Here is a 9,229-nt window from a genome sequence, read left to right on the forward strand (position 1 = left end):
TTCAATGATTAGAAGAAATATTTATATATTATTCTAGAAGTTTTAGTTCAATATGCAAAGCCTAAAAGCAGTATAATTTCATTTCTATTCAATTACATTTATTTTAATTCACCACTGAGGAAAAGTCTGAAAAGTCCAACAGATCTTAGACTTAATAGATTTTTTTTCCTACTTAGTTTAGATAAGTTATATTAAATTAATAAATATATTAAAAAAATAAACCCATATTCTGTGTCTCTGGTATAAATAAGGTTGATCTAATGAAATAGATTAACTCCTGGTCTTTTTGAATGTATAAGTGACAGTTTAATAGGAAAGAAAAAAATCATTTAAATCAGATTTATAATTAAAATGGTTTAGATAATGGGGAACTATACAATTACCATGAAATAAATGTAATTTATACTGTACTACAACAAATAAATCATTTAAATTTTACAATATTGGCATTTTTAGAGATGTGGAAATCTCTCTAATCTCTCTAGAAAGGATGATATCATGAAACATTTTAAATGTCAAAGGATATATTTGTTGGGTTGTCGTCTAGTTTGTAAACACAAGGAAGGTTATTATAGTTTAATCAACAACATTTTCATTTTGTAGAAAAAGACTTTTACTGGAGAAATATCACTCAAAAAATGTTAAAAATTACAACTAAATCTGAAATCCTCTGAGATAAACTGCACATCAGAAGGCGCAGCATCTTTAACAAGCGGCACAAATTTTCTCGCACTATTGCGAGACAGAAGGCAAACAGGAAGGAGAGGATCTGCAGCGAAGATGTAGAGAAAAAAGAAAGTACTCCATGTAGAGAATGAGGGAACGATTCAACAGGAGGAGGATCACTGAAAACAATAATAAAGTTAATTTACTCCATATTAAATTCTTGTTTTTTCTGTTCAGTTTATTTCAGTCATCCCTTACGTAAGAATTTGTATTTCATTACAAGAATATTGCCATAATATTAACACAAAAAAGATGCAATTTTACCATAACTTGAAAAAAATGAGCTTTTTCCTCATTTTTATGAGGAAAAAGCTTCTGATGTGACCAGATCAATTCGTTTGATTCTTTCACAAATACACTCTACTGATAAAGAGTTAATTTGACACTAATGTGTTAAAAGATTAAGTATTTTCTTATTTATAAAACTTCACAAGATGCTCAACATTCCCCATCATAAGTTTTAGTTATTTTTCGCGTTGAGTTTTCATAAAAATATTACCGAGTTCTCCTAATACCGGGACTGCTTTCTCGTAAAAAAAAAAAGGTCTGGCTATAATATTTCATCTTAACGTTGAAATAAATAAATAGAAGACGTGATACATTTGTCAAACAAGGTAGCAGGTGAAAAAAAAATCCAGGTTTTTCAAAAATTTAAACTTCAAATCTTGTAAAACAATGTGTCAAACAGAAGGCCCGTGGGCCAAATCTGGCCCTCTGCAGCTTTTATGGGGTCCTCTATACTGCAAATTACATCAAGAGGTTCCTCCAGTTGTTGACAAAGAAGCAAAATTCACACAAAATCAATATTTTTTCTGATTTTACAGCAAATGTTTCTCAAAATTAAAACAAAAACTTTGGGTTTAAGTCAGTGCTGCCTCACCTTTACTTGATGTCAAGTTATAGGGTGTGATCGATACAGCAAGCAGTAAAATGTGACTTTTAATATCATACATTAGCGCAAGTATTGTAAAAGTTCCTTGCAAACATTTCTAAATCAGCACCATAAAATCTGTCATTTTTAAAGCAAAAATTACAAAAACATTCACAAAATCCTGGAGAGACTGATCAGTGTGGAAAGATGTTAAATATAATTTAATTTTAAGAAACAATTATTGAATGCAGAAACAAACAGCTGTTTATTAATATTTTAAGAGTTTAATGGGTTTTATCAATATATTCTGGCGTAACTGGCCCTTTAAGAGCATTCAGATTTTTGGTATGGCCCAAAATGAAAACGAGTTTGACTCCCCTGCCTTAGACCATTATTTTAGGAAACAACAATAAGCAATTTGTCTTAAATAGAATAAAAATATGACCTTTGACTTTTTGTGCAACTGACTTGCATTCAGAATGTTATTTGAAATACATTACAAATCTCAATGTCTTTCATTCCCAGATAAAATGGCTTATTAAGGCCATTTTTCAATCTTTTTCTATTAAGATACAACTAAAAAAAATTTAGATTCATTTCAGGCATTTTCTTGAAACATCTAAGAAATTTCTGAGTTTGAAAGGACAAAAATTGCTTAAAAAAAGACTCAGAAATTTTGTTCTGGACATTTGAGTTTCAAAAGTCAATAAATTCAGAGTTTTTTTCTAGCAAATTTATGACTTTAAAAAATGAAAATTATGGGCTATTTAAATTATAACTTAAGTTGCTTTATTTTTAAGCCATTTTTAGTTTTGCCATGTCCTGGGTGACAGAGAACCAACAGGTAGATAGAAATGAATATCTGGGGAATATCATAACTTAAATGTAACATTTAAAGCAGCAGGGTTTATATAGAAAAGTATTCAGATTTTATTTTGTGGTTTTAAAGGCTCTACGTTGAAGACAATGAGAAATAAAGGCATAACTTTTAGTTTTATATATCTCTTCTGGGCTCCCACACACAGAGCTGGGTCCACTTGATCAGCTCTTCCTTCCCATTTCAAACTCTTCTAATTAACTAAAACTTAAAGAGCTAAATATGAATGAGATGTTTGCTACCTTTGACAAAAAAAAACTTAAGTCTATGAAAGCAGCGTAGCAGTTTTGTTAATAAGGCATCTATGTGCGGACAGTAACTCGGCAGCAGCTGCATATTAACAGGTAGTTAATGCTTTGTAAAACAAAAGGTCAGCGGCAAGTTGTTCAATTGTTCTAGTGGATCATGTGACTTTTGGGCAGTGCTTTACATGCCCTATTGTTTTACATTCAGTCAGGAATATCAGTGGTGGGGAAATGACACAATCAAGCAAAGAATCTGAAAAAGGGACGCAACGTTTTGATATTAATTGTCAAGACTACGACAGCAAGATAACAAGGTCTAAAGGGATCACATTTCAGAGGTCAGTAAAAAGGTTTAATTAAATATATATCTATATATATATATAAAGTGAGGAGTAGGTTAACTATGCTAGCTTAACGTTTATCACCTTAACATGTCTTATTACTGCGCAGTTTGGAGTATTTCGGTTCAACTAACACAAAAATAAGGCGACCTACATTTTCTGACAGATAATGAGGAGACCAGGTGTTTAAGTTGGCTAATCAACCACCGTGAGTCTTCCTTCATATTGATCGCAAAATGAAAATTCAAAAACATAATGTATTGAGTTCTGCTCTCGGACAAGGGATTTTACAGACACCATGATGATGATGATCATTTATTTCAAACAGACATATCACCAACAAACATAATAATAATAAAGACTTTCCTGTCTTTATTTGATGGTAAGGTATATAATACCTCACCATCAAATTTACATTCTCAGATACATGTAAATACACCACTTATTCGGTGACTGTAAGTCTGAAAAGGAGAGTGATGAAGTTTAACTTATATAATCATACCCCTTTTCCATTCATTAATTCATAGCATAAGTAGTCTTCTTATTTCTATTATCCTTTCCAAAACAATAAAACAATAATAATATTAACTTTAATAAGTTTTTCTGAACCAAATGAAAGTAATACATACGCCCATATATATATATATATATATATATATATATATATATATATATATATATATATATATATATGGGCGTATGTATTACTTATATATATATATATATATATATATATATATATATATATATATATATATATATATACACATCTACCAGCATATATACATAAATAATATTTACCTATTTACACACCCACATGTATTGACACACACATACACACGCCTGCACCCACAGTGCTCTAATTCTCAGCCAAATTCATCACAACTGTTCATCCTTATACTTTTGAATAGTAACCATTTTAAGTCTTTTCTTAAAATATCTCATGCTTGGACTTTGCTTCAGCTCTTTAGTGAGTTTATTCCAGATCTTCACTCCAATAACAGAAATGCTGTTGCAGTTGCAGTTTGTTGTAAACTGTGCAGATTGAAACTCTACGAAATCTGGGAATTTGAGGAAATAAGAACCTGTTATATAAGATTGTTGGTATGCCAATAAACATCAACCTTGTGAACTATTCGAATGGCTCTTTTCTGTGAGGTGAATAATGGTTGAAGTGAAGTTTTGTAAGTGTTACCCCAAACTTCCACACAGTGACTTAGAGATGGCAAAATAAGTGAATAGTAAAGAATATGAAGCGCAGAGGAGTTTAGAAATTTTCTAGCATTAGCACCACCTACTACAATGTTTAAAATAAAAAAATATTCAGCAAACACCAGGAAAACATACATTGTTGTGCTCACATGGCCCAGGTTTAGTCAGATAATTGAAAAAAATATATTTTGTGTATATCTAATTCAAATTTTGTGCTTTATCCATAGGACCTGTTTTGTTCATCTTCTCAAGAATCACTGTTTTAATAAAAGCTTTTTACTGACCTGTGAAATGGTGTTGACAATTAATATCAAAGCTTTGCACCCCCTTTTCAGATTCTTTGATTGATTGTGTCATTCCCCGACCACCGATATTTCTGACTCAATGTAAAGCAACAGCGCAGGTGGCGCACAACAAGTCATGTGATGTCCAATCCACTAGATCAGTGGTCCCCAACCTTTTTGTTACCGTGGACCGGTCAAGACTTGGCAATTTTGTTGCGGCCGGGAGTCACAAACTATCACCACTGCTTCTACATCGTTTTCCGTGTTTGATTATTCTAAATTCACGTATGGTATGTTGGGGGTTTTACTGGATTTTCTTCTGGAATCGGGATGTTCTTGAGTGGAATCAGTTTGTGTGGTGTGTTGCTCCTGCCGTGTGGTTGGACACACGAACCAATCTAACCTGTTGTACTTTTATCAGCTCTGTGGTCACTGAGGTCTGGAAAATCGTCCGACAATCCTTAAATCATGCCGTGTGAACCAGAGATAAAACTCACAAGCTCTTCTCCTCTCATCTCGTCTCGACCACTGCCCTAACGCTCTCTGACTCTGGTTGCTATGGTAACGTTTACATATCCCTTCAAAATAAGAAACAGATGCGCCACAGAAACGAACATTTTACTTTCGTGAAAATTTTAACTCACGATAACGGCTAATGGGAGCCCTGAACTTGTTTCTCTGCAACCAGACGGTCCATCTGGGAGTGATGAGAGACAATGACATCCGAAGTGATGCTTATGCACAGGGTGCTTGGTCTCTAGTGGCGAAGCAGTTTGAAGCTTCATTGCCTCGTTGGCGAACCGGACACCGCATATCATGCAGAGCTTGGAATGTGGGAATCACCTACTGGGATAAATCCATTCTCATGTCTCTTCTCTGGGACTTCTCCCCTTTGCAAAGAAACTTACCAAAGTCATCTGATCGGTTTTTTACTCATTTTGCTGCCTGTGGGCTCAACGTTGGCGCGCAAGATGTAAGGAGAGAATCCGGTTAAAGGATTTTCTGGAAAAGGATTAAAGGATTTTCTGGAAATAAAAGATCCTCCAGACTCAAATAATACATAAAACGGAAATTATTTCTTGCGCGGCCCAGTACCAATTGGTCCATGGACCGGTACCGGTCCGCGGCCTGGGGTTTGGGGACCACTGAACTAACTGACACATTCCTGATGCTTGCCTTAACAGAATCATCCTACTATTCAGATGGTCCTGACAGAGAACTGCAGTTATACAAATTAGAGCAATGAATTATTTTCAGAATTTCTTTCTTTCTGTTGTTCTTGAATAAGAACAACAGTAACAACTTTGAAGTTAAATTAGAAATTCTCATGTTGGACTTTAATTACATGCTTGTTAAAGTAACTGAGAAAATGGCATGCTTTGCAGAAAAAAACCAGTTGGATAAAGCTTCACGAGGTTATAAATATACATACAGTATCTCTGGTGGTGATGACAACCATGATGTGGAGTACAAAAGAGAAAAACGTGACATTTGTTAATAAAGCCAAAAAGCCCTGTCGCTTTAATCGAACCTCCTAATTATTCCTCTAGAGGTCCAATTAGCTTAAAAATGGCTGAACATAAAGCAAATCACTGGTTCGGCAAGATGCCGATGGATTAGATGGCTCTACTAAGGTGCTATTTCTATAGCGCTTCAAACAAGTTCGAGTTTTGAAACAAAGTTCTTCTGCTTTGCTTGCTAAACTTTAATTATTGAATGGCACAAGAATGAAACCCTTGGGCCAACACAAAGCTGGACCAACTTGCAAAAGATAACCCAGCAGTCTTTTTTTCCAAAAAAGCTCTCGCAGATGGGCAAGCAACACACTGTATTGGTTCTAGAAGTCTTACTTTATATACTTATGCAGGATAACAGCCTTACCGCACGTCGAGCTTAACTAACAAACTTTCGCCTAAACTTAGAATTATAAATTATAAAATTATGAAATTATAAAAAAAGATGACTGAAGAGTGTAAAGGCTCTCTGTTCAGTGTGCACAGCCAATGTTGATGTCAAACAAAGAGCTGTACAGTGTGTCCATCAACAGCTATGTTATCATGGCCAGTTAAAATGATTTTCTTTGTACGTGCAAAGTTGTGAATCTCAGTGTAACATAAATTTGCAAACTAAATAAAATTATGAATAAAAATGCATTGTTTGAGTTTATAGGTAATATAGATGCAGAGTTCTGATGATGAGAATTTGTTTGACTTACAGCAATAGCAGTAAGAGAATCCAATTCAGTGTAGACTGGTCTGCAAAAGGTTGGACAGACCCAGACATTGACTTTGCAAAGACAAATTGGTTGGAGTTCAAATATAAATATATATATATACATTTTGAAATACCACTTACTACATCTTTACCAACCCATGTCACCAGATCACACCTCCATGGTGGCATGTGGTGAAGAAACACTTTAGTCTCTTTTGAAATGGACAGTTTTCTTTATCTACAAAAATGGCTACTTCAAATAACTTCCATTAATAATGCATCTTCTTATGAACCTCATCATCCAATTTAAGAGGTGTTGAACAATGCTGATTTCAGGTATCAGGTATACCTTTGTGACCATCTGCAAAATAAATGTTTAGTACCAAAGCAGACCCATGAAACACAGTTTTCATGGTGACCCCTGAAGGTGTGCTGTGATATTATGAAGATGTTAACAGTACCCATTGCATTGCAGGACTTTCATGGATCAGACTTGTTTAGAACACCTACACCATTAAATATCTCCCCACTGCTCCTTTCTTGGACCTTTTTTTTTTTGACTGAATACCCTGTACATCATCCAAGTTTGGATGTTGAGAAACTTCCATAAGCATTACCATTTATTCTGCTTCTCATGCAGCTTATTTGATGAGAGATATTCACTTGCTGCCTACTATGTCCCACCAAGTACAGTGAAAAATTAACAAGAATAGTTTACTTAACCTGTCATTAGTCATAATGTTAAGCTTAATTAGTGTATATTGAGGATTTATTTTTTTCCCAACGTACATTCTTAAAACTGGGAGCAATGGTGGCTCAGAAGGTGGAGGCTTATCCTGTAAACATAAACCTCTCACTTCACCTTTCTCAGTTGTTGTGTCCTTGGATAAGACACTTTGCCCACTTTGCCTGCTGGTGGTGGTTAGAAGGCCCGTTGGTGCCGGTGAATGTCATCCTTGTTCTGTCAGTCTGCCCCAGGGCAGCTGTGTCTACAAAGCAATTCACTACCATAAGCCTGTGAATGTGTGTGTGAATGGGTAAATCACCAAATGTAGTGATGGAGTCCTCTGGACCTGATAATTGCTACAAACGTACAGGCCATTTACCATTTCAAAGATTCTGAAATAAAACGTTTCTCACAGAATCAGGAAAAAAAACCCCACAAAAAAACATCTATTGTTTAGCCTGCTTTGTCCATCTCTTCCTGCTCTGCCTAGTTGCAAAAAACCAATGTCCAGGATTACAAGTTCACCAAACTTGAACATTTGATATGGGCAAGCATAAACATACACAATTCAGATGGGTTTTACACAATCCATCACAATCACAGGAGAGTTGTCTGTAGATGCATAGTAAGAGGAATTTCTGCTCACTCTGCTCCTGAGAGACAGCCTGATAAGAACCAGGCTGCAGAACACACTAATCCAGAGTTAGTATCCTCAGACCAATTTGTTTAAAAAAAGGAAGTTTGGTAAATAACTACACTGGCTTGGCAAATGTAATAAAATGTGTGGAGTCCTTCACAGGGGCGCAACTACATATTTTTGAGGTGGATGTGAACATCTCACCGGAGACAACTGCCCTCAGCTTCGCGGGCTCTGTTATTACGATGGGGAAATGAGGCCAGATGGGGGGCCACAACATCCATCCATCCATCCATTTTCTGTTCACCCTTTGTCCTGGTTGCTGGTGCCTATCTCCAGCTACATTCCAGGCAAGAGGCGGGGTACACCTGGACAGGTCACCAGTCTGTCGCAGGGCAACACAGAGACATACAGGACAAACAACCATGCACACAGGGAGAATTTAGAGACCAATTAACCTGACAGTCATGTTTTTGGGCTGTGGGAGAAAAACCAGAGTACCCGGAGAGAACCCACACATGCACAGGGAGAACATGCAAACTCCGGCTGGGAATCGAACCCAGGACCTTCTTGCTGCAAGGCAACAGTGCTACCAACTGCGCCACTGTGCAGCCCCTAAATCGAAGTATTATGTATGTAAATTGTAAGTAAGTGACTGATTGTAAATCGGTCACTTATCATGCAAATTATACTTAACAACATATGTGTAAAGAAGTCACAAAAGTGTGAAACTTTAACACAGAGAATGGGGAAGGCTGCTTGTTCTGATGGGAAAATACCTCAGAGATGAAGCACATCAAAATGCATCAACACAGCAAATTTAATAGGACGTTTTAAATACAACGGAGTTTGGTGAGTTATTGAGGCTCACTGCAGACAAAAAAAAGACATCTGGACCGGAGCGATCAGACAGCAGGAAAAACAGCGCACAACTACCAACAATCACCCAGATGAGCATGACACTCAGAAACTAAGCAAATTTCCTGAAAGATACAGTCATCGGGCTGGTGGTGGAAGACGCTTTTTCACCAGGCGGTGCTGGTAGTAATATTTCACAGACATGGCGCCATTCTGCCTCCACCAGCCAGTGAACTC

Source organism: Xiphophorus maculatus, chromosome 2 (assembly GCF_002775205.1).
Source record: "Xiphophorus maculatus strain JP 163 A chromosome 2, X_maculatus-5.0-male, whole genome shotgun sequence".
NCBI classification, from domain to species: Eukaryota; Metazoa; Chordata; class Actinopteri; order Cyprinodontiformes; family Poeciliidae; genus Xiphophorus; species Xiphophorus maculatus.